Here is a 27472-nt window from a genome sequence, read left to right as displayed (position 1 = left end):
ACTGGATAAAACAATGTTCTGAATCTATTGGTTTCATGCAAATGTTAAACTACTACTAGAAGGGAGATTCTGCATCCCTCTGATAATGGCCTGTGCTTGAAAAGAACCTGCCATGAGGGCATCATAAAGTCTGCGCCACAGACGGTCTGCTCTCTGCCATATTCTATCAAGTCGATTACAGCAGCTTCTATCTTTAGGAAGGCATTTTAATTGAATCAGCCTAATGGACCTGTGCAGACCGGAGCGGCAGCGGTGTGGGGGATGCACTGTCTTCTGGGCAAGGGTATCGATCACATTCCCATTCAGCTGTATGCTTTTAACCAGTTGCTTTAATCTGGATACTTGAGGCGATACTGGATGTATGATCTGGGCTGCTCACGGGTTTAGTACATGATACTGGTGGAAAACTAGTAGCCTTCCTGTGTAGAAGAACCTTGGTGGCTTTATACTGTCCAATAAACAGTTAAATTGGCTGATACTCATTTTTGCATTTGTTATACAAAAAAAATGCAATCTCGCCATAAAGGTGGCAGTCTATGAGTTGCTTGATTCCCATGCCAGTGTGGCATGAAATTTTAGCCTGGCATCAGTGGCAAAATGACATTCTTTGTAGGCTTTATATTTGGCTTCCGCACCGCTGCTTAATCCTTACCCAAAATTGGACATACCAGTATGGCAAATACTTAGGCCGCAAGATCGCCGCTGTTAGCGCACTTTAACAGCGAGGTCCAGTGCCTGTACTGCCCCTGGCGGTTTATCCCTACATACGCCTCAATCAATAGCAACCGCAGCATTTAATAGTTTGAGCGCAGAAAGAAGTTGCCCCCTCTCGCTACATTAGCACCTCGCCAAAAAATCGCATTGATCTGATAGTTATCATGGCAGCCGTAGATCAATTGACCTCATGGTCTGCTAACAAAGGGGGCTGTAAGGGTACTTTACACGATGCGATCTCGATAGCAAGATCGCTAGCTAGCGTACCTGCCCCCGTCGGTTGTGCGACACGGGCAAATCGCTGCCCGTGGCGCATAACATCGCTTACACCTGTCACACGGACTTTCCTTCCCTGCGACGTCGCTCTGGCCGGCGAACCGCCTCCTTTCTAAGGGGGCGGTTTGTGCGGCGTCACACGGCAGCCGTCCAATAGAAGCGGAGGGGCGGAGATGAGCGGTACGTATCATCCCACCCACCTCCTTTCTTACGCATTGCCGGTGGACGCAGGTAAGGAGATGTTCGTCATTCCTGTGGTGTCACACATACTGATATGTGCTGCCGCAGGAATGATTAACAACATTGTACCTGCAGCAGTAATGATATTTTGAAAAGGGGCACGTGTCAACGAGCAACGATTTTGGACGTTTTTGCGATCGTTGATCGTCGCTCCTTAGCGACATCGCAGCGTGTGACACCAACGGCGCCGGATGTGCGTCACGAACGACGTGACCCTGACGATATATCATTAGCGATGTCGCAGTGTGTAAAGCACCCTTTAGACCATGCCATCGTCTAAAAAGCGTTTTGTCAGTATAACAGATATGTCTAGGCCCATGACCAGACTAAAGTTCCCATAGAAGGGCTAAAATGCAATTTACTTTTTTTATAATTTTTTTTTTTAACGTTAAAGAAAAAAAACCACACAAAATAAATATTGCTCTATTAAAATACAAATATTTACGCAGCAACAAAAATAAAGTATACATTTTTTCTTTCTCTGCCTCCAGAAGGACCTGATCTCTAAAACTATCACTAGTTAACCCCTTCAATGAACACTGTAAGGCTATGTGCGCACTTTGCTTTTTTACCTGCTTTTCCGCCTGCAGCGTTTTAATGCCAAAATACATGCGTTTTGCTTTTCAATCAAAGTCTAAGGGAATTTGGGATTTCTTGTGTGCACTATGCTGTTCAAAATGCTGCGTTTTTGTTGCAGAAATTTGGGCAAAAACTCTGCTTTTTAAAGAAGCAGCATGTCAATTGTTTTTGCCATTTGCGTTTTGAACTGCAAGTACCTCGACGCAAAGTGCGCACATAGCCTGAAAGCAGAGGTTTTGCCCAAATTTCTGCCACAAAAACGCAGCGTTTTGAAGAGCATAGTGCACACAAGAAATCCCAAATTCCCTTAGACTTTGCTTGAAGAGCAGAACGCATGCATTTTGGCATTAAAAATAAAAAAGCAGCGAAAAAGCAGGTAAAAAAAGCAAAGTGCGTACTTAGCCTAAAAGCGGCAAAACTATGCATTTTCATCAAACAGCCGGGGAGAAAAAGGAGAATAAAACACAGTCAGTCAAATGCAAATAAAAATGGTATCCGTAAACAATTTGTCCCCCAAAAAGCAAGCCCCACTCGGCGCAACAGTGGAAAAATTAAAAAAAAAAAAAGCTATAGCTCACAGAATAATATGGTGATGGAAAGACACATTTCTTCTCTAAAGGGAAAAAAAGCGCATTTCTTTAATGTGATAGTAGTCAAACCTGAAAGACCGATCTAAATGAGGTATCGCTGTGATCATCGTGACCCGAAGAATAAAAGCAATACTTGAACTTCGATTACTTTGTTCATTATGCCTCCCAAAGCTCACAATAAGGCTGGGGTCACATTTAGGTTGGGGTCATGCGATGGCGTTCATCCAAAAAAGTGAGACTACATTTTTTTTTTTTTTTTTTTTTTTTTTTTATCACTAATTGAATAATTGAGTATCCTTTTCGAAGGGTGTTGTTAATAAAGGGGCCACTGTAAAGATCTTTTTATTTTTATTTATTTTTTTTGTTCCTGAAGTCCCTTCAAACGTAACGTGGTCCCAAATTAAATAGGTATAAGGCTGTGCCCACGGTTCTTTTTTATGTGCTTCTTTTCTGTACATGAAAAAGCATGTTTTGGTAGAACAAAAAGTAGCAAAAAATACACCTTTTTATTTTTTTCACGTGTTTTTTCCTGTATTTTGGGGGGGTTTTTTGTTTGCCCTCGCTGATCCAGACAGTTTAACCCTTTAAATGGTGCGATTGCAGCATTTAGGATGCAGGCAGAGAAGTCACTTACCTCTCCCTGGTGATCGGGTCCCTGTAATGCAATCATAGGGACCCAGGGTCGTCACCATGACTACACCGGGTTACTGAGCTACAGAGAGCCTCACACACCATGCTGTATGCATAATGTATGAGGCATAGTGCTGCAATATAATTTACGGTAGTGATAAAGCATTGCAGGGGATTATAGAAATGTTGGGGAAAAAAAATGCAGAAACAATTGACATTCTTTTCTCAGCAACAAAGTCTGCAAGGAAAAAAGCAGCCGTGTGCTCAGCAACTCACGATTCTCATAGACTTTGCTGGGATGCTTTTTCCTTTTATTGATTAAAAGCAGCAAAGAAAAATGCTGAAAACTGAAAAAAAAAAAGCCACGTGTGCACATAGCCTGACTGTTTAAGGGCATAAAAATTTGCAAATTTTTCAAAATGTTTTTCAAATTTCCATTTCCCCCCCCCCTGCCATAAATAAATGCAAATCATATCTACCTAACCTAAATGTACTATTGCCATGAAATACAATCTCAAATCTCTCGGATATATTAAAGCTTTCCAGAGTTAACACATTGGTCAAAATTGAAAAATTTGGCCTAGTCAGTAAGTTAAAAACAGACTTTGGCAGAAAGGGGTTAAAAAGTTAACCAGGGGCTGTCTAGTCCAAGGCAGGCGGTAATCGGGGGCTTAGCCTTTCTTCCTAGGCAGGACTCCCCCTTTTTAAACTGTGTTGATATAAACGTGCTGGTTTTGACACAGGTTTGTGTTTTGTTTTTTTTTGGGGTTTGCAGGTCTTAACTGTGTTTTGAAATGTAAAGGTGGCTAAACACATCGGCTAAACTGGTTGATTTTGATGGCATTAGCCGGCCATGTATTTTCCCGTGTGACTGCAGTGCCAGATCTGTCATTTCTATGACACCCCCATGGGGCCCCATTGACTATAATTCTGTTTCATTGGTCATCTGTGATTTTGTTGTGTTTTCAAGTGCTATACTTGTTAAGGAAATTAAAGTTGAGGATGAAAAACTTGTCCAAGAGTAGACTTTATTGCAATGTGTGATAGGAACGGCTTATTCCACTCTCCCCAAAGTACACTCAGGTGAACCGTGTACACATGTAACCGAATCTTCTTTTTTGATCTGGTGTTTAAGCGGGACAAACTGGGCGGTTGACCAGGGTCCCCATATCTCTGGGGGTCCCCAGCATCTTCAGAAGCTGCATTGATAATTCTGTTATCAGTGTAGCTCCTTTAGTGTTGACTGCTTGAGGACCTTTCATGACATCACGTTTATGACTGTGATGTCGCCGCCGTTCTTGTACTCTGCAGGACTTCAGGATTTTTGGTGACATCCCAATCCTGTGACTGTGATCCCACCATTGGAAGGGCCTGAACAGGAGATGGAATATAGTGGGTCTGCAATGTATGGGCAGTGGTATATTAACCCCTTCACGACACCACCGTTACATGTACAGCGCAAGTCTCAAGCGGGTGTATGGAATGTGCGCAAGTAATGGGTTTGTGTTACAGCCAGGACCTGCCTCTAAAAATAGTGGGTGGAGTGCAGCTCCACCCACAATTGTTAACCTGCTTTGGTGGCACGCCATTCTAAGCACCCATAGGCCTGCCTGTGACATGATTGTGCATCACCGATGGGTTTTTATGACAGCAGAGGGGTCTCCTTTATGATTGTTATTACAGTGCTCCTTTTGAAACCTGTCTGTGGCTGAGCTTCAAAGGAGACTGATTTTCACTATGCAGCACTGTTGTATATAGCACAGGTGACCACAGGTTATAGTAACCCCTTCAATCCCCAGCCTATTTTCACCTTCACCACCAGGCCATTTTTTTTTTATTTTTTTTCCTTAAAGGGCTACTGTCACCATAGCAATTATGGTTACATATCAAGTAAATGAAGAAATTAAACATTTTTGATTTTCACAGCTGAGATGGGTTCCCGCCAGGCACTAGCAGAATAGTTATCTGCTCATGCCGTTAAACCCCTTAAATGGCGCGATCAATATGTGACAGTGCCATTATAATGGCATCGGCGGTAATCATTTACTCACCGGCCGATACCGGAAGTCACGTGACGTGATCTCGTGACTTCCAGTAGTTGTCATGGTAGCACAGGGTCATGTGATGACTCCTGTAGCTCATATCAATTACTTTCGTTTTTCACCTGGCCCGGAGCTGGGTGAGGCAGAAAATGAGCATATCTGCTGTTTACAGCTGTATAGCTGTGATCAGCAGATATGGCAGAGCGATCGGATTGTTGATCCATATAGCCCTCTAGGGGGACTAGTAAAATAAAAAAAAGTTTAAAAAAATTATACCTAAGTTCAAATCATCCCCCTTTCACTCCATTGAAAATTAAAGGGTTAAAAAAATTTTTAAAAAAACGCCCGATCTATCAAAACATAAAATCAATCTGATCAGTAAACGGCGTAGCGGCAAAAAAATTACAAAAGCCAAAATTACGTTTTTGGTCGCCACGAGTTTTGCGCAAAATGCAATAACAGGCGATCAAAACGTAGCAGCTGCGCAAAAATGGTATCGTTAAAAACTGCAGCCTGAGACGCAAAAAATAAGCAGTCACTGAGCCATAGATCCCGAAAATTGAGAACGCTACGGGTCACGGAATATGTCATAAAACGTGCACTACTTTTTTCGGACAAACTTCAGATATAACTCCTTATATAAAAGTAAACCTATACATGTTTGGTGTCTACGAACTTGCACTGACCTCAGGCATCATACACACACATCGGTGTTACCATATAGTGAACAATGAATAAAATCTCAAAAACAATAGTGCTATCGCACTTTTTTTTTTTTTTGCAATTTTTCCGCCTTTAGAATTTTTTTTTTTGCCTTTTTCCAGTATACTATATGGTAAAACATATGGTTTAATTTAAAAGTACAGCTCGTTCCGCAAAAAATGAGCCGTCACATGACCATATTGACTGAAAAATAAAAGTTACATCTCTCGGAAGACTGGCAAAAAAAAAAATTGGAAAGCGAAAAATCGGCCAGTCGTGAAGGGACTAAAAATTTCTGTGAATTATTTTTTTTTTTCCAACAAAATCCATTTTTTTTTTTCATTAGGGAGCACATCACATTTGAAGTGACTTTAAGACGCTTAAGTGACAGAAAATATCCAAGTGTGACACCAAGCTAAAAACTGCACCCCTCAAACTGCGCAAATCCACATCCAAGAAGTTTAACCCTTCAGGTGCTTCACAGGAACTAAAGCAATGTGGAAGGACAGAATGAATGTTTACTTTTCCCTCAAAAATGATACTTTAGCCCCAGTTTTGCCTTTTCACAAAGGTAACCGGAGAAATTGCACAACAAATTTTGGGGTTCATTTTCGGAGTACACCAATAATGGTGGAAAGCTACTGTTTGGGGCCGGGCATACAGCAGGGCCCGGAAGGGAGGGAGCGCACCATTTGTGGTTTTTTTTTTTTTTTTGTATGTAAAATTGGCTGGATTTATTAGCAGACTCCATGTCACATTTTCAGAGACCCTGAGGTGCCGCCTAAACAGTGGAATATCCTCCAGTGACCCGAGTACGCAGATACCCCATTGGGGGTGGGAAACTACTGTTTAGACACACTATCGAGCTCTGAAAGGAAGGAGTGATGTTTTGAGCGCGGACTTTGATAGCATTTTCTGTGGGAGTTATGTCACGTTTGGAGGCCCTTGAATTGCCAAAGACCCTCCCACAAGTGACCTTATATTTATCAAGGGTTTTCCTGGTATGTGAGATTTCTAATGTGGCATATGTGAAATGTGTGGCATGCGTCAGGTTGGCATATGTGAATTTAGTGGTCTATGGACTTGTGGTAGACACTGAAGCTTTCAATCATACACAGGCCATATTTTTCGAGGCAGGTGTCTCATTGCCAAGTGGTGTTTTTCTCTAGCACAGTAGGCACCTGTGACCACCTTCTTTGCCGTTTTGGGTTAACCTCGCCTGCTAAATGTTGCCCTGCTACTATACGGGCATCTTCAATTTCACAGGCCTTGATCACTACCTCCTGGAACTGAAAGGAAGGTGTTGGTAGGCCCTACACATCGTGATGGCTCGTAAGCGTTCTACATTGCCACCTGTACAATGCGCTTGGCCAGATTCTTGTGCCATATCTTAGCTTTTCGCACGTGACTCTAGGGCTGGAGCATTTAATTAGAGGGATCAATTCTCCCTCCTCCAACCCGCCCCATGTCCATGTTGTACACCAGGACAGTGTCTGGTTGTGAACCTGTGTAGATGAACCTGGTACAGTAGTAGGGGTGCTTCACCCAGCATGTCGTCACTACATTGGCCTCTGCTCTCGTCCTTTCTGAGCAGTTGCCCAATTAGCATTTTAGGGAGTCCTCTGCTTTTTGCCCACTGTTCCGTAAGCTGCTGTAGCTCTGGCATAGAGGGATTTGATCAGTGGGATGCTGGTGTCTGGTATCTACGTAGAGGTGATGACCCTGATCCAGCAGTGGGTGCACCAAATCCCACACTAAACTCTCACTTACAGGACAGGGGAGGCATTCAGGGGATTCAATTCAGATGTCCTTCCTTTCATAAACCCTAAACCTGTGGGTGTACCATGAGGTACTCTTGCACAGATTGTAGATTTTAATTCTGCACTTGGCCCTCATACTGGCCAGGTATGGGAATGTATTAGGGGCTCATCCATGCAGATTTCCCTTGGGAATTGTACACTTCTGCAAATTTGTTAGTGGAGTGGATCAATGACCGGCTGAATTTTGATAAGTCGGTCAAAATTGGGGTCATCTCGAGGAGGCCATTGTGCATTATTGTTGAAATGCAAATATTTGTGACTTCAAACGTTTTTATGGGTCATAGCAAATATCCGTGCAGAACATCGGAGTGTTATATAACATGAAATACATTCCAATATTGATTCACTTCTGGCTTCTACACTAACCCCATGTGAAGAACAAGGCCCCCAAACTTCATCATTTCTACTTAGTCTACTGGAGTCCAGTTAGAAAATGATGCTAGGTTTTGGCCAAAAATTGTTGGGCATATACATTTTTGAGGCACCATGAAATTGACGAAATCCTTAGAGACTTTGACAGTCAATTTCTGTGAGGCTGGCAGGTCAAATTGGATTCCTGATTTGGGCCACGAAATAATCAAACCTCTCCCCCTGTGACCATAGGTCCTGGTGCCCTGCTGACCAACAGCCGCCACCCTCATGCAATCGCCGTTGCTGCCGACACTGTGCAGCGAGGTCCGATCTATCAGAATATAACCAGAATTAACCCCTTAACGACCCATGACGTACTGGGTATGTCATGGATCGTGTGCGGTTAATCCCCGCCTCCTGCCGTAGGCAGGCCACAGCGATCCGCACACATCAGCGGTTTTCAACAGCTGACGTGTGCCTGCTAGTCGCGGGTGGAATCGCATTCCACCCGCGCCTATTAACCCCTTACATCTCGATGCCAAAATCTGGCAGCGAGATGTATATGCGCGCCGCCATTATTCTAACTTACCCCACCCCCATCAGAAGTCACGTGACATGATCACGAGACTTCCGGTGGTTGCCATGGTAGCACTTGGTCATGTGATGACGCCTGTAGCTAACATGAGTCATTTACACTCAATGCCGGAATATAGCCGGCATTGAAAGTAAAGCGGCGTATCTGCAGATCTGGAGATATGGCAGAGCGATCAGATTGCTGATCGCTATAGCCCCCCTAGGGGGACTAGTAAAATAAAAAAATAAAAAATTAAATTTAAAAAAAACCTAAAAAGTTCAAATCACCCCCCTTTCACCTCATTGAAAATTAAAGGGTTAAAAAAATTATACACATTTGGTATCGCCGTGTTCAGAAACGCCCGATCTATCAAAATATAAAATAATTTAATCTGATCAGTAAACTGCGTAGCGGCAAAAAAAATTACGTTTTTTGGTCGCCGCAAGTTTTTGCACAAAACACAACAGGCGATCAAAACGTAGTATCTGCGCAAAAATGGTACCATTAGCAACGTCCGCTCGAGACGCAAAAAATAAGCCATCACTGAGCCATAGATCCACAAAAATGAGAATGCTATGGGTTTCGGAAAATGGTGCAAAACATGCACCACTTTTATTGGACAAACTTCTGAATTTTTCAACCCCTTAGATACAAGTAAACCTTTACGTGTTTGGTGTCTACAAACTCGCACCGACCTCAGGCATCATACCCACATATCAGTTTTACCATATAGTGAACCCGGTGAATGAAATATCCCAAAAACTATTGTGCGATCACACTTTTTTTGCAATATATCCGCACTTGGAATTTTTTTGCATTGTTTTCCAGTACAGTGTATGGTAAAACTTATGGTTTCATTTAAAAGTACAACTCGTCCCGCAAAAAACAAGCCCTCGTATGGCAAGATTGACGGAAAAATAAAAAAGTTACAGCTCTCGGAAGAAAGAGGGGGGGGGGGGGCAAAAACGCAAAATGCCCTGGGGCTGAAGGGGTTAACCTGATCAGTAAACAAAATTAAAAAATGCCAAAATTATATAGAAAATGTTTTTTTTGGCTTGCTTCAGTATTTTTTGTAGTATTGCAGTGATCAAATTGTCATATCTATCCCAAAATTGTATCAATGAAACCGTAGTCTTTCCTTGCAAGAAAAAAAGACCATCATACACTGCTACATGTACCAAAACGTTACAGGTCCCCCCCCCTGTCTCTGGTTTGTGGGGTTTTTTGGTTTTTTTCCCCCCCACAACTAAAATAATGAAACTGGGCATGTTTTCAGTATCGCCATAAGGCCTAAGCCACACGGCGAGAAAATTGGTGCGAGTGGAGTGCGATAAAAAAAAATCACATTCCACTCGGACCAATTCTAGCCTGTCAGCGCAAATGAGCGATTTTTCTCAGCCTTAATCGGACCAAGAAAACAATCGCAGCAAAAATGCGGTTATAATGCGAAACTCTTTTCTCTCGCACCCATTCAAGTGAATGGGGCGAGAGAAAAATCGCACTGCACTCGCGGTGCACCGGTGTACTGCGAGTGCAGGGCGAGAATGGCAATAGCCGGCAACGGAGGAGAGAAGGAGATAAATCCCTCCCTCCCCTCCTCCGTGCCGCCCCTCCACAGCGCTGGCCCGCCCCTCCTCGAGCCGGCCCGCCCCCCGCAGCTGAGGTCCGCTCGCATAGTCAGTCCGCAGTCGCAGGGATACTAGCATGACACTCGGCTCCTGCTGTGCGGTCAGTGCGAGCCGAGTGTCATGCGAGCATCGCAGTAGTGCCCCGGTTGGCCCCGGCCTTATCGTACTGATGTGGAGAATCTTTACTACAAAATGTACACTGTAATAACAATTCCCAAAATAAATGCATCAGAATTGTTGTTTTTCAAAATGATAGGCGTGAATGTCGGCAATCGCGCAACGAGCAAGACAAATGCTGCCCCATCAATGGGTGATTGGATTGTTTATGGAGGAACAGAAATCCTTGTTCTCAGCAGCACATCGCCCGGTGCAAACTGCGGAAGAGCTGCCGATTATCATACTATATGGCGACCAAGTGATCCATAGTGATCGTTCTGTGCCATCATTCTTCATCATACTGTGTAAAGAGGCCGAGAAACGAGCGCTGTATAATTTCAATATTGTTGATCGCGCTTGTGTAATCCACTGTTCTGGGATTTTTTGGGAGAGAGAAGTGGGGGGGTTTAGCGCTGGAGTGGCACTTTAAATCCAAGACCCCTGCCCTTAGTATTATACTCACCTTGTTTCTAGCAACTTCACCTTTAGACTCCCTTCTGGTCCCATGGTGCCATCCTGTGCTGGCTAGAAGTTACATCACAAGCTCCCAATCTATTTCTATGAGAGCCAGAACGAGGCTCTCAAACTTGTTTCGAGTTGTCCTCCTGCTCCATGACACACTGGAACTACCGGCAGGTCACAAATTGAGGGGAAAAAGGATCCAGCTCCATGCGCTCAGTAAAATTTCCAAGGCTTTATTACGAATATCAATAAAATCCAAAAAGGCAGGCTTACAAAGGTGTATCAAAAAAAAAACCTCAAGGCGGCATGGAAACCAGCAACGCATTTCAGACAAATCTTGTCCTTTATCAACGCTGTCAAATTGAGGTAGACTGACCGGAGCGTCTGTGATAGAAGGGGAGCATAAGCACTAGGTAGAGAATGCAGATTTGAAGGACCACTCCAGCGATGCAATGAAAAAGAATCAAAAACTGGAGTGGTGCTTAAGTGGTCTCAGCTCAGTACATGTAAATGTAACCTAAATGTTTGTGTGACAGCAATAATTAGCATTTAGGGCCCCACTTTAAAGGGAACCTGTCACCACTTTTTTGGCGTATAAGCTGCGGCCACCACCACCAGGCTCTTATATACAGCATTCTAACATGCTGTATATAAGAGCCCAGGCTGCTTGTGAGAACATAAAAATAACACTTTATAATACTTACCTAACGGTCACGTTGTTGGCCATATGGACGTCTCCGGTGCCGGCGCCGCCTCTTTTGTCCATCTTTGTTCTCCTTCTCTAGCCACTGTTCATGACGCGTCCGTCATACACAGTCGCCGGCATTCAGGTCCTGAGCAGGGCATATCAAAGCATTGTAATGCGCCTGCGCGGGACCGGCGAGTGTGTATGACGTAGCCGCGTCATGCACACAGGCTTCAGAAGGAGGACGAAGATGGCCAAAAGTGGAGGCGCCGGCACCGGAGAACGGAGACACCCATATGGCCAACCGTGCGACCGTTAGGTAAGTATTATAAAGTGTTTTTTATGTTCTCACAGCAGACTGGGCTCTTATATACAGAATGTTAGAATGCTGTATATAAGAGCCCGGTGGTGGTGGCCACAGCTTATATGCCAAAAAAAGTGGTGACCGGTTCCCTTTAACCCCTTCACGGTCTTTTCATGTATCAGCACATCTAAGGCCATGTCTGCCCCTGTAATGCTGCACGCTCGGCGATCTTTCAACACCCACCCCCCCCCTTCACCCTTTCCGCATCTGTGGGCCGATCTAATCCACCTGCACCTAGTAACTAGTTAAATCTCGTTGTCAATCTCTGGTGGGGAGCGTGCCATTCTCCGCCACAATCTGTGGCCATGTGACGCAATCACAAGGCACTGATTGGTTGTTTTGACAGCCGGGGGACAGCTGATGACTGCGGTCCCTGTCATGTCGAAGTTCCTGTGAATGCTAGCTGAGCCCCGGCATTCACAGGAGAGCTGCATTTGTGCTATTCAGAGCAGTGCTGATGCTGAAGCATCGCTCTGTACAGCAGAAGTGATTGGACTGTGTGAGCTTCAAGTCTCCTAAAGGGAGCTAGTAAAACCAATGAATAGTTAAAAAAAAAAAAACAAAAACACCACTTTAAATCACCCTGCTTTTCAAAACCCATTGAAAATAAAATACACATTTGGTATCGACACTTTCAGAAATACTCAATCTATCAAAATCACCAAAAAAATGATATCATTAACGTCAGCTCAAAATGCTAAGAAAATAAACCATCACACAGCCCCAGCTCCATCCGCAAAAATGAGAAAGCTGCGGGTTTTGGAAAATGGCAACAAAAGAGCAATGCTCTTATTTTTTAAAATTTGTTTGTTTTTTTTTTTTTTTGTTTTTTTTTTCCAATCACTTAAATAAAAATGGAATTATACATGTTTGGTATCTACAAACTCACACTGACTTGGGGAATCATAATGTAAGGTCAGTTTTACAGCATAGTGAACATGATAGATAAAAAAACAATCTAAACAATTGTGGAATTGCACTTTCTTTTTTTGCAATTTCACTGCACTTGGAATTTTTTTTCCCTGCCTTTTTCCAGTACAATATGCAGCAGAATAAATGGTGTTGGTCAAAAGTACAACTCGTCCCACAATAAAACACGCCCATATATGGCTATATTACTAGAAAGATAGTTACGGCTCTTGGGGGGGTGATGGAAAATTGCTGGGGAGTGAAGGGGTTCATCTTTTGCCCTGCACTCCACCTTGTCAAGAATTGTCCTTGCTCCTGTTTCATTTGCACGCTTCGGTTTGGCCCGGTATGTGTGTTCTGTAGGGGCGGGGGAGACTCGGTCGCTGTCAGACCTGGAGTAGGATCGGGCCAGATCTTTCTGACTTCGGCAGGATTGACCTTTTTATGGTTGCCGTGACCTTAGGACTTTGGAGCTTTTTGTTGACGATAGATTATTGCTGTGTAGTCTGATCTTGAGTTATTGTGCGAGGGTGGTGTGTTTTTTTGCTTTTTCCATGTCTTGACCTGGGAATTGAGAAACCTTTTGTAGTGAAAGCTGTGGGGCCCAGACATGCAGCGTTTTTAGTTGTGTATTGTCATCCTCATTCTATTGCATCACATAGGCCGTGCTCGGCTCTGCTGCATCTGGCCTCGCTCCTTCCTCCTTTCACTTCCCCATTCATGTGTTTCGCAGTGGTACAAGTTGCTCTGCACGACGCACAACACACAGCACAGTCATGATCCGTCACCGATTAGTAGAGCCATGTTACTGAAGCCCAAAATTTGTCAATTTAAAGAGGTGCCGAGACTTTCATCTAAACCTGTAGCGCCCAGACTAGTCAGTGACTCTCCCAAAGTAAATCCCATAGGACAAGTTTCAAACAGAAGTCCGAAGAGTGGATGGATTTTTGTCATGGTTGGATTTATTTATTTATTTATTTTTTGTTCCACAATGATTTATAGTGATCAGAAGATCACAAATACGTTTATAGGACTTCTTTGCAAAAAAAATAGTGATCTTATACTGATCTGCAGATGACGCCACAGTGTCACAAGGTGCTGCATTCACACTGCATTACTTTGCCACACTGCAGGAGTTTTGTGCTGTACTTTATGGCTAGTTGAAAAATGTGCTGCAAATGCTAGTTTTGTCAGGGGAAAAAAAGCATGAAATACAAGTTTTTCATGAATTTCAGTTATAGCTTTTTACCCCATTCATTTTGGATTAAAAATGTGAAAATTGCCACACTGCGGATATGGAAAAAAATGAAGGCTTTAACCCCTTAAGGACGAAGCCAGATTTGTACTTAATGCCCAGGCCATTTTTTGCAATTTTGACCAGTGTCACTTTATAAGGTTATAACTCTGGAACGCTTCAATGGATCCCGGCGATTCTGAGATTGTTTTTTCGTGACATATTGGGCTTCATGTTAGAGGTAAATTTAGGATGATATTTTTTTATTTGTGAAAAAAATCTGAAATTTGACAAAAAAAATAAAAATTTTGCAAGTTTCAAACTTTTTAATTTTTATGCCCATAAACCGGAGAGTTATGTCACACAAAATAGTTAATAAATAACATTTCCCACTTGTCTACTTTAGATCAGCGCAATTTTTGAAACAAAATTTTTTGGGGTTAGGAAGTTAGAAGGGTTCAAAGTTCATCAGCAATTTCCCATTTTTTTCAACAAAATTTACAAAACCATTTTTTTAGGGACCACATCCCATTTGATGTGACTTTGAGAGGCCTGGGTGACAGAAAATACCCAAAAGTGACACCATTCTAAAACCTGCACCCCTCAAGGTACTCAAAACCACATTCAAGAAGTTTATTAACCCTTCAGGTGCTTCACAGGAACTAAAGTAATATGGAATGAAAAAAAATAAAAATTTAACATTTTACCTAAAAATGTTACTTTAGCACTAATTTTCTTACTTTTTCAAGAGGTAACACCAAAAATTGGACCTCACACTTTGTTACCCACTTTCTTATGAGCGCGCCAATACCCCACATGTGGTCAGAAACCTTTGTTTGGGTAAATGGGAGAGCTCGGAATGAAAGGAGCAATATTTGAATTTTGGAAAGCAAAGTTGGCTGAAACAGATTGCGGGCACCATGTTGCTTTTACAGATCCCCTAAGGTACCTAAACAGCAGGAACCCCCCTCAAGTGACCCCATTTTGGAAACTATACCCCTTAAGGCTTCTATCGAGGGGTATACTGAGCAATTTGGACCCACAGGTACTTCACAGATTTTGATAACGTTACTTTGTCATATTGAAAATTGTAATTTTTTTCTCAAAAATGTTGCTTTAGCATCAATTCTCTCACTTTTTCAAGAGGTAATTCCAAAAATTTGACCCAAATGTTTGTTACCCACTTTTTTATGAGCGCGGTGATACCTCACATGTGGTCTGAAACCTTTGTTTGGACAAATGGGAGGGCTTGGAACGAAAGGAGCAATATTTGAATTTTGGAAAGGAAATTTGGCTGAAAAAGATTGCGGGCACCATGTTGCATTTGGAGGACCCCTAAGGTACGTAAACAGCAAAAAACCACCACAAGTGACCCCATATTGAAAACTAGGCCTCTCAAGGAATTTATCTAGATGTTTAGTGAGTACCCTGAACCCCCAGGTGCTTCACAGAAGTTTATAACGTTGAGCCATGAAAATAAAAAAATTTTACCACAAAATTGTTACTTCAACCAGGTAGCTTTTTTTTCACAAGGGTAACAGGAAAAAAATCACCATGAAATGTATTCTGCAATTTCTCCTGAGTTTGGTGATATCTTATATGGGGTGGAAATCAACTGTTTGGGCACACGGCAGGTCTTGGAAGGGAAGGAGTGCAATTTGACTGAACATTTGGCTGGAATAATTAGTGGACGCTATGTCGCATTTGGAAAGCCCCTAAAGTGCCTAAACAGTGGAGGCCCCCCACAAGTGACCCCATTCTGGAATAAAGAAACCTCAAGGCTTTTATCTAGGTGTATATTGAGCATTTTGAATCCACGAATACTTCACAGAATTTGATAAGCTTAGGTTGCCATATTGATAATTTTCATTTTTTTCACAAAAATGTTTCTTTAGCATCACATTTCTCACTTTTTCAAGAGGCAACAACAAAACGTGGACCCCACAGGTTGTTATCCAATTTCTTGTGAGCGCAGGGATACCCCATATGTGGCCAAAAACCTCTGTTTGGATATATGGGAGGGCTTGGAATGGAAGGAGCACCATTTGAATTTTGGAAAAGTTGAAATAAATTGTGCACCATGTCACATTAGCAGGGCCTCTTGGGTACCTATACATTAGAAACCCCCCACAAGTGACTCCATTTTGGAAACTGGACCCCTCAAGGATTTTATTCAGGAGTATAGTAAGCATTTTGAATCCACAGGTACTTCACAAAAATGTTGCTGTAGCAACAAATTTCTCTCTTTTAGGCTATGTGGCCATGATCCAGCGACATGGCGTCCAGTACACAGTGTCAGCCTTCCTGCAGAGATGTGAGTGTTGTCCACGGGAGAACGCAGCTGCCCATGCCCACGATTTGGGTTCAGGCTGCTGTGGAGCTCTATGCTACCTGCAGAGCACACGCATCTCCGCAGCATAAATTGACATGCTGAGGCTCGGGAAGCTGCGCCACAGGTCGGTTTATGCTGCGGAGAAAAGAAGCACAGTGGGCACGGGATTTCTAAAAATCCTTCAACTGTGCTTCTACTGCACAACGCAGCGTTATGGACGCAGGGAAAACACTCTGCGCCCAAAACGCTGCAAACCCTGATTGTGGGCACATAGCCTAAAAAGCGTCAATGGATGAATGGATGTCAAATATATATAACGTCCCACCCCCGCCTGCATATTCTAAGCTGGCACCTGTAGTACCTTTCATGTGGCACTAAAGGGTGCCTAACTTAGTATTTATCCAATAAAAAAAAAAAAAATGAAAAAAATGGCGTGCGGTCCCCCCTATTTTTGATAGCCAGTCAGGGTAAAGCAGACAGCTGTAGCCTGCAAACCACAGCTGGCAGCTTCATCGTGGCTGGTGATCAATTTGGAGGGCTCCCCAGGCTTTTTTTTTTTTATTTATAAATAAAGAATTAAAAAAAAAATAACGTGGGGTCCCCCCAAATTAGATCACCAGCCAAGGTGAAGCTGACAGCTGGGGTCTGGTATTCTCAGGGTGGGAAGAGCCATGGTTATTGGACTCTTCCCAGCCTAAAAATAGCAGGCCGCAGCCGCCCCAGAAGTGCGCCAATTCTGGCGCTTCGCCCCAGCTCATCCCGCGCCCTGGTGCGTTGGCAAACGCGGTAATAAATGGGGTTGATACCAGGTGTGTAATGTCACCTGGCATCAAGCCCAGCAATTAGTTATGTCACGGCGTCTATCAGACACCCGACATAACTGACAGTAATAAAAAAAAAAATTGACAGCAAAAAAAAATTATTTGAAAAAACACTCCCCAAAACATTCCCTGATTGACCAATTTATTGAAAAGAAAAGAAAAAAAAATCCGCTGTAATCCATTTGGACGTCCCACGTTGACTCTGGACCTTCTAGAATATGGGGGACACGTTCAGGGAACGTATCCCCCATTTTCTAGTATTGCAGACCCTCCATTTGAGGAGAGTGGGTGCAAAGAATCTGCACCCACCCTCCCTGGGTCACAGCTGCAGTGTGCCGAGCAGCAGCAGCCGCCAGCGTCTCACAACACAGGAAGCTGTCAGCTGCTCGGCACATGTGACCGCACTCACCGGCGTCTGCTGTGAAGGAGGAGGGGGCCGCGGGGGATCAGCGCTCCGACAGGTATGTATGACACCGGGGGGGATCCAGCAGGGCCTAGGGAGCAGGTTTCTGTCGCATGTGTTATGGCACATACGACAGAAACCATAAGAAAAGTGTAAATGCGGCCGGCGCGCTGCTGTGCTCGCCGGTGCGCGCAGCCATCTTGGATTTTCGGGAGGGGGTTGGGGGTCGGAGGGGGCACTTTGGGGATACCGAGGGGACCCAAAAGGACCGGGGGATGAGATTTATCTCCCATCTGACATGTTTGTTTATGCCAGATGGGAGATAAATGATTTTTTACCGGCGCGGTCATTTACTGTAACCTGATCATCGGTATACGGTGTATACCGGTCATCAGGTGAGCGGGGACCGGAAAAACCGGCCAGAATCATGATCTCCAGGGTCTCAGCTACCCCCCGGCAGCTGAGACCCCGGAAATTTTCTGACTCTGGCGGGCGCTAGACCCTTTTTTCCGACCGCCGTTAAAAAGCGGTGGATCGGAAGAAGTACCCTAATTTGTCGCCGTTAAAAGGCGTATTGGCGGTCGTTAAGGGGTTAAATCTGTAAGGAAACAAAGAAGCAGCAATATGCATGGGATTTCTGAAATTTTTTAACTCTTCCTGTACTGGGAGGAAAAAAAATACATTTGGATGTTGTTACAGCGGAAATCGCAAGGTGTGAACAAGCCCTAAATTTAGTTATCTGCATGGAGGTCTCAAGAACAAAATCATGGAAGATATAGGTGCAACAATGTGATGGAACAGAGCAAACGTGAGGCTATGTGCCCACGGGCGCTTGCACCTGCAAATATATCCGCAGGTACGGCAGCAGGTTTACAGGTAGTACAGCGGAATAACTGCGGTAAGCCTGTGGACTTTCATGCGATTTACCTGCAAACGTCCCGGCCTCTATCTCCATAGTGGAGGGCCGGGATTTCCGGCAGTAATTCCGCAGGAATAATTGACATGCAGTTATGTGCGGCTGCGGGACATCCGCAGCATATTCCGCAGCCACACATTCCGCAACGTGGACACAGACACGCCCCATGTCCCATAGGATAACATGGGGAGTGTCTGTACTTGTTGAAACCTGCGGATTTATCTGGAAAATCCAGATAAATCCGCAGGTTTTCCGCAACAAAATCCGCAGAAGCAAGCTCCCGTGGGCACAGGGCCTAAGTGTTTCACATATACAGTATCGAAACATTCTTTACCTACTATTTCTTGTACTTTGATACTTCTTGAGGTTGTGACCCATAAACTACTTGATGACAGCTGCGTTTGTTTTTTTTTGTTTTTTTGTCATAAGTCTGAGAGTCCAGATCTGTTTCATCGTTTCCACCCCCCTTAGTTCATCTACATAATGCACGCGTGATTCCCATTGCATCGGGTGGTCTTGAGAAAAACTATTTATAGCTTTATTAACCCACTTGTTCTACTGTTTATCTAATACTTTGGGGTAACCCAATATTCAGGGTAAGGTTGAATTGTAAAGTTTTATGTGATGGCTCATCCTTCCCCCTCCGCAGATGAAGACTGGAGAACCTCTGGTAGTCCGGCTGTTATGGACAGCTGGCAGATATTTGTGAGGGATAACGTTACCATTGATAACTTCTTGGGAGTTGACAGATGGATAGTTTTTGTTTTTTTTCTGCTTCTTGTACTCTAGTTCCTTACAATGTAGTATTAAATTCTCCTTCTTAAGCCATCAAATATTTAGATCTGAAATATTTTTTATTTATTTTTTTTGTAAGCTTTCAGTTGGTTTAGTTTTTTGTGCATATAGAGCTGCTATCTTCTGATAAAGGCATTGTGGTCTGCTCTACCAGGATAGAGGTCAATCTGGAGACACAAGACAGACTATTTCTAAGAAATGTGAACTTTCCCTTTTTAATATCTAATTTGGGGTCATTTGTTGAGTTGCTAAAATCTAAGAAAATGTATTATTATAGCGCCATTTATTGGTGCTTTACAAGTGAAAGAGGGTAAACGTACAACAATCATTAACAATACAAAACAGACTGGTATAGGAGGAGAGAGGACCCTGCCCACGAGGGCTTAGTCTACAGGAGGAGAGCGGACCCTGCCCGCGAGGGCTCAGTCTACAGGGAATGGGTGATGGTACAATAGGTGAGGACAGAGCTGGTTGCGCAGTGGTGTACTGGACTGAGGGCTATTGTAGGTTGTAGGCTTGTTGGACGAGATGGGTTTTTCAGGTTCCTCTTGAAGCTTTCCACGGTAGGTGAGAGTCTGATGTGCTGAGGTAGAGCGTTCCAGAGTATGGGGGAGGCACGGGAGAAATCTTGTACGCGATTGTGGGAAGAGGAGATGAGAGGAGTAGAGAAGGAGATCTTGTGAGGATCTGAGGTTGCGTGCAGGTAGGTACCGGGAGACTAGGTCACAGATGTAGGGAGGAGACAGGTTGTGGATTGCTTTGTATGTCTTGGTTAATGTTTTGAACTGGAGTCGTTGGGCGATGGGAAGCCAGTGAAGGGATTGGCAGAGTGGCGAGGCTGGGGAATAGCGAGGGGAGAGGTGGATTAAGCGGGCCGCAGAGTTTAGGATAGATTAGAGGGGTGCAAGAGTGTTGGAAGGGAGGCCAGAGAGCAGGAGGTTGCAGTAGTCGAGGCGGGAGATGATGGGGGCATGCACTAATGTTTTTGCTGATTCTTGGTTAAGGAAAGCACGGATCCGGGAGATATTTTTGAGTTGTAATCGGCATGAGGTGAAGAGGGCTTGGATGTGTGGCTTGAAGGATAGAGCAGAGTCGAGGGTTACTCCAAGGCAACGAGCTTGTGAGACTGGGGAGAGTGAGCAGCCATCAAGTTTGATGGAAAGGCTTGTTGGAGGAGATGAGTGAGGAGGAAAGACAATGAATTCTGTTTAGTCCATGTTAAGCTTTAGGAATCGTGCAGCGAAGAAGGATGAAATAGCAGACACATTGTGGATTTTTGGTTGTTAGGTAATGTCCGGTTCAGAGAGGTAGATCTGTGTCATCGGCATAGAGATGATACTGGAAGCCGTGGGACTCTATGAGCTGTCCCAGGCCGAAGGTGTAGATGGAGAACAGCAGGGGTCCAAGAACTGAGCCTTGGGGGACACCGACAGATAAAGGCGAGATGAGGAAGTGGTGTGAGAATGGGAGATGCTGAAAGTTCGGTCGGTTAGGTATGAGGAGACCCAAGATAGGGCCAAGTCTGTGATGCCCAGAGATGAGAGAATCTGTAGTAAGAGGTAGTGGTCTACTGTGTCAAAGGCAGAGGACAGGTCCAGGAGGAGGACGACAGAGTAGTGTCGCTTGGCTTTGGCGATTAGTAGGTCGTTAGTGACTTTGGTTAGGGCAGTTTCAGTAGTGATGAGGTCGGAAGCCAGATTGTCGCTGGTCAAAGAGGGAGGAGAGGTATGAGGTCATATGACATTGTACCTGGCAAAATTTAGTTGCAATTGTTTAAGTCTTTGTCATTTCAAACCGTTTTTTGTTTTCAGCTCCCATGCAAAGTGATGCGCGTTATGGTGATAAACTGCCTAAACCTTCTGCACTCTGCTCCCTTTTATCTCTCCCCTGGTAGTTTAATGTTAAATTAACAAGATGGTATAGACGACCGTGAGTAACCCTACAGGCAGTTTCAGACATCCGTGCAAGTTGTTCCAAGGACTGGTGGCAAATCTGCCGGCCTAGGCGTGTCCGTTCTGTATATGTCTGAGGCTGTATGGTCCTCAAATTTATAGATTGTTAACCCTGGAGGTTCCTTCCAACTCTATCTGGTCCAACTACCTGCTCACAGGTGGTCCGCAAATCATAGAATGGTAGACTTGCTGTGGGGGGCCTTGCGCTGTGTGTGGGGGGCCTTGCGCTGTGTGTGGGGGGGCCTTGCGCTGTGTGTGGGGGGGCCTTGCGCTGTGTGTGGGGGGGCCTTGCGCTGTGTGTGGGGGGGCCTTGCGCTGTGTGTGGGGGGGCCTTGCGCTGTGTGTGGGGGGGCCTTGCGCTGTGTGTGGGGGGGCCTTGCGCTGTGTGTGGGGGGGCCTTGCGCTGTGTGTGGGGGGGCCTTGCGCTGTGTGTGGGGGGGCCTTGCGCTGTGTGTGGGGGGGCCTTGCGCTGTGTGTGGGGGGGCCTTGCGCTGTGTGTGGGGGGGCCTTGCGCTGTGTGTGGGGGGGCCTTGCGCTGTGTGTGGGGGGGGGCCTTGCGCTGTGTGTGGGGGGGCTTTGCGCTGTGTGTGGGGGGGGCTTTGCGCTGTGTGTGGGGGGCCTTGCGCTGTGTGTGGGGGGCCTTGCGCTGTGTGTGGGGGGGCCTTGCGCTGTGTGTGGGGGGGCCTTGCGCTGTGTGTGGGGGGCCTTGCGCTGTGTGTGGGGGGGCCTTGCGCTGTGTGTGGGGGGGCCTTGCGCTGTGTGTGGGGGGCCTTGCGCTGTGTGTGGGGGGGCCTTGCGCTGTGTGTGGGGGGGCCTTGCGCTGTGTGTGGGGGGGGCTTTGCGCTGTGTGTGGGGGGGCCTTGCGCTGTGTGTGGGGGGGCCTTGCGCTGTGTGTGGGGGGGCCTTGCGCTGTGTGTGGGGGGGCCTTGCGCTGTGTGTGGGGGGGGCCTTGCGCTGTGTGTGGGGGGGGCCTTGCGCTGTGTGTGGGGGGGGCCTTGCGCTGTGTGTGGGGGGGCCTTGCGCTGTGTGTGGGGGGGGCCTTGCGCTGTGTGTGGGGGGGGCCTTGCGCTGTGTGTGGGGGGGGCCTTGCGCTGTGTGTGGGGGGAGCCTTGCGCTGTGTGTGGGGGGGGCCTTGCGCTGTGTGTGGGGGGGGCCTTGCGCTGTGTGTGGGGGGGGCCTTGCGCTGTGTGTGGGGGGGGCCTTGCGCTGTGTGTGGGGGGGCCTTGCGCTGTGTGTGGGGGGGCCTTGCGCTGTGTGTGGGGGGGGCCTTGCGCTGTGTGTGGGGGGGGCCTTGCGCTGTGTGTGGGGGGGGCCTTGCGCTGTGTGAATTGCATGGACGTCTGGAGCAGCCCTAACAGAGTCAATTTAACCAATACTGTTGAGTCACTTTGTGCAGAGACTCATACTTGCATCTTAAGGCTCTGGTTCATGTCAGTAGCTCTGTTAGATGCGTCCCGACACAGGATTCGGTCATAAATGGTAGAGAAAAAAAATAGCACAGCATACGACCGTATTGTTTGAAAATGGAAGACCTCCTCAGAAAAGCAATGAGATCGGACGTGCTCATTGGTGTCCCTGTGATTTGGCCCTTCATCACGTTAATTTGTGTTCCCATTTCGATCAGTGCAAAGAGTGGAAATACCAGTGCAGATTTCACAGATTGAGGCCTGACATGCCCATGACCGTTCTTGTGGCCTCTGGTGCTTCAGCCTTGTAGGGGCATTTCATGGATCCCAATGCACAATAGATTTTTATTTTGACTGTATGCGATTCCAATCCTTCCTGTGTTCCCCTTATAACTTAGGAGATGGGATATGGTGATCTAATGGGGACGCAGGGGCAGAAAAAGGAAAAATTAGCATTGTTCTGCAGACATTTTTTGCTTTAATTGAAGGTTTCTCTGATTATGTCCTAGTTGATATATTCATTTTAGCTTGTTCTTTCTGTGACACCGCGGCTGCTCTGCTTTTTTTACTGTAGTTCCTTTGGTGGCTTTCAGGTACAGAGCTTCAATGATATAACACGTTAATACCTGTCCAGCAATAATGTGTCCTTCATCTATAAATACTGCAGAGGATACGTGAAAAATATTTTCAGGGAGAAAGACCAGAGACCGATTGCAAGTCTTATAAATCTGGTACAGAGATTGTGTGACCTTAGCTCTGAAATATGACCGATCCCTAGCGGCTCAGGTCTTCCCACCCAGATTCTTCTTTAGATTTATATGCGACTTATCCCTCTGAGAACAGAGCCTGTATGTTTACTATTCATTGGGACCTGTATTAATAGCCCCAATTAACGTCTCATAGGGAGAGTGTAAAATATAGGGCAAGACATTGTTAGGAAGTTAGAAGGGTTCAGAGTTGTCCAATTTCTCCCGAGTATCTCACCTGGGGTCGACAACTACTTTTGTGGCAAAGTGCAGAAGGGAAGGCGCGCCATATTGGAGTTCACATTTATTTGGAATGGTTTGAGGGTACCATGTCACACTGGGAGAGCACTGAGGTGCCAGAACAGCTGCACCCCTCAACAATTTCATCTAGGGGTGCAGGGAGTATACGAACACCATAGGTATGCCAAATGTTATACTACTGGGCGGTGAAGAAAAAAATATTGCGTTTTTCCAGAGCCCTTTGTGCTTCTAGTACCATGGAAGCCCCCTATATTTCCGTTATATGACAGACCTGAGTGGGGACACTATAAGTGGTAGTTTAAGGTACAGAATATTTTGGATGAGTTCACATTTATCTTGTGCTCTACGCTGAGCACTTACACCTGGGTTTCCATCGACATCTCCGATTAGAATTGATTCATGTGAAACCCCCTGATGGATCCATTCACTAATGAGGCAGCAGAGTTACTCCGGACTCTGTTCGGACTCTGTTCAGCGGTGTCAGTCTTTTCAAAGGTGTACAAAAACTTTTGAAGACCACGCTCTTGTGCACGTCTGAAAAGGCACGTAATAAGATAAACACTGCCAGACCGAAGTGACTCCCTCTGCCTCATTACTGGGAATTTTGTGCTGGGAATTTTGTCTGAATCACGTTTTTAATATAGTTATGTTTTAATTTCTGGTGTAAGCGATCAGCGTAGAGCGCAGGATAAATGTGAAGTGCACTATACTGCGATGTCTGGGAGGCAGAATAAACAGTCAGCAGTTGAATAATTGGCTTTATTTTTTATGCTGTTTATCTTGCGGTATAAATGATTTTGGGCGGCTTTATTCCTCAGCAGAGATGAGCAGACCCATGGAAGTTCGGCTGGACTTTAGTTAAAAGTTCAGTTGGAGACCTGGACTGGACCCCAAACTCCATATAAGTCAATGGAGATCCAAACTTCTGTGCTATAAAATGGTTGTAGTAAAAGGTAGGGGGCTGCAAAATGAAGCTAAATGGGGGTGTTTGCCCGGCAAAAAAATATGGATATGGAGATGGGGGATCCCCTCTATTTTTGATAACCAGCCAAAGTTAAACAACCAACTTGGGGTTGCAGCCTGTAGCTGCCTATTTTACCTGCTCTGGTTTTTAAAAATAGGCGGGAGCCCATGTCAGGGTTTTTGTTTTGTTTTTTTTTGTTTTTTTCTTTGGGGGGGGGGGTTTGTTTTTATTACCGTACATATACAGTGGAACCTCGCTTAACGAGTAACCCAGTTAGCGAGTATTTTGCCTAACGAGCAAAGCTTACTGTAAATTTGTAACGCTGTTTACGAGAAAGCTTTGCTGTACGAGCGAAATACTCACCGCACACACTTTCCGGTTCCGTACATCCACCGCGCTGTAACCCGCACTTGCAGTCCACACAAACACACAAGCACGCACAAAACACACACACACACACACACACTCGCACGCACACACATATGCTCACCTTATCTTCCGTTCCATCACCGGCCTCATGGTTCTTGTTCGCCGGTACATCGTGACGAGGGAGGAATCCTCACGGCGAACTACAAGAACCATGAGGCCGGCGATGGAACGGAAGGTAAGGTGAGCATAATATGTGTACCTTCCGTTCCATCGCCGGCCTCCTGGGTCCTGTAGTTCGCTGGTATAGGATGTGTATCGGCATTCGGCAAGCATCGCGACGAGGCAGGCACTTCCAGTCAGCTGCTTTTCAAAGGCAGCGCGCTGGCCTATCAGAGGTAAGCGGCTCCTGCCTTTGACGCCAGCGCTCTGGGTGTGGAAGTTCCGCCCTCGTCGTGATGGTTACCAGATACACACCCCATACCAGCGAACAGCAAGTCCCAGGAGACCGGCGATGGAACGGAAGGTAAGTTGAGCATAGTGTGTGTGTGTGTGTGTGTGTGTGTGTGTGTGTGATGATAGAATAGGGGACCAGGATGGGACATTTAACAAGTTGTGGAAGGAATCGTCTGCATTGCAATGATTTCATATGGGAAATCTTTCTTTGCTGAACGAGTAACTTGGTTATCAAGGACAGTCCCAGAACGGATTGTTCTCGTTATCCAAGGTTCCACTGTATCTTTGTCACAGTAGCGTAGAAGCATCTTTTTGCATGAAATAAGGCCTGTTGATTTCAACAAACTTTATTAACGAACAGCACCAGAACACCGAACATGGACATTTTTTTTAATATATTATATATAATTTATAATTTTTTTTTATTATGACTGTGATCGCTGCTAGGAGCATAGCTTCAGTGATGGCAGAGACCCGCACCAGCCCTGGCCTGCCTTTTAACCTCATAAATGCTGCAATCGATAAAGATCGCAGCATTTGAAAAGGCTGGGATAGTGTCCTATTCGATTTGTGACACTTCCCCCCCCCCCCCCCCCCCAATCCCCCACAGCGTGGTGTGTATATATAATTTTTTTGTAATGCAGCTTTTGACCACGTGGATGTAATTACACCCCTTAGACCGGGAACCAGGAAATAATAAAAGCTGGGATGTTTTGAACGTGGCACGAGCAGTTTACTCAGCAGATCGCCTCCTGACTGGAGTGAAACTCTATCCATGCTGCGCTCGGCCTCTTCAGCTTTCCGTCTGTTTGGATTGCGCAACCTCCTATTAATAAAAACTCTGCAAAACATTTCCCCTGAATGCGTTTGATAGATGTTGCGTAACACAAGACATAATAGGAGGAAATGAAAAACGCAAGGGTAGATTTTCTCCCCTGCTGCACTATGGAGGTGATACATGGCGGCATTACCACGCTCAGGGAATGTGCCTACATGGCATCCTTCTTAAAGGAAGCCCGCGGATCTGCTGCTTGTCTGCATTTCAAGGCTTGTGCATACAATAAAGATGAGAAGTGACGGCAGGTGAAATTACAGGGGTGCAAGTAGCTGTCCCCTCTGGTGGTCTGTGTGATTGGGTCAATAGGTGATTGTGAGGGTATGGAGTCTTTTGGTTTTAAAGGCAGCACATGGGAAAGTAAAATATGTCATTCGGTGAGTGGCACGGATCTATGCCTCTACTCTGTGGCCGTAAACGTGGTTGAGCACGTGGTCGCTCTTACTGTAAACCCGGTCTGAGTTTAGTGTAGTCACATTTCTAGTATTGCGCACCGGCGCTGTCAGGAAGCCGGCCCCTGAGCCACATCCTGCACACTCCAGAAATGTACATAGGAAGGTGTGTACACGCCGAGGAGCCCCCGACTGCTGCTGCCCGTATGCACAGAAATGGCACTTTTAAAGGGGATGTTGGAATCTTATCAAAATCACCTCTTCCCTTTTATTTCTTTTTATAATGTTTAATAATACAGCAATATCTATTCAGAGGAAACGGGATATTTTTGATTCTACAATGTAGTAGCCCCACGTCGGTGTAAAACTTGCTGCTGTATATCCCTAAAGGTATCATGGATGTTGTTGGGGTCGGGCGGTTGCCATATTCACCGGTAACGTGCGCCCGGATGATGTCATTGATATCTTTTTACTTTGTGTACCTGAAGGACAGCGGCGGCACCGAAGGGTTAAGGTATCTTCTTCTCAGGGTTCTCATGTTCCCAGGATTTTAATTCCAATGAGTCGTCACCGCTGACATGAAACGGCTTTAAAGCTGCAGGAATAGGAACCTGTTTTAGTAGGGGTTTTTTTGTTTACAGGGCTGCTTTCATAGAGGATTGTTTGGTGGGAGGATAAGGGCGTTCTTACATTTGCATCCTGGTGTTTGTTGTCTAATTTGCTTTAGAACTAGTAAAGTCTGAGTTGTGCCATTTAAACAATAAGGTTTGGATTTGCTGTCTGGACTCTGCCCTAGGTACTATAACATTGGTGATCAATTTCTCCGTTGACCTGTATATACTAAAAGGGATCCGGTCGCTAAATTACTAAA

The 27472-nt window shown here is 45.4% G+C and overlaps 1 protein-coding gene across 1 annotated transcript in view; it reads left to right on the top strand.

The window, feature by feature from the left end:
- The window catches only part of ANKRD11 (ankyrin repeat domain containing 11), a 240009-nt gene that overhangs the window by 189127 nt on the left and 23410 nt on the right, over positions 1-27472 (top strand). The gene's annotated exons all lie outside the window — the stretch shown is intronic.

This window comes from Anomaloglossus baeobatrachus, chromosome 10 (assembly GCF_048569485.1).
Source record: "Anomaloglossus baeobatrachus isolate aAnoBae1 chromosome 10, aAnoBae1.hap1, whole genome shotgun sequence".
In the NCBI taxonomy this organism is placed as follows: Eukaryota; Metazoa; Chordata; class Amphibia; order Anura; family Aromobatidae; genus Anomaloglossus; species Anomaloglossus baeobatrachus.
Note: the sequence above shows the minus strand (reverse complement) of the source record. Positions and strands in the feature narration are given on the sequence as shown.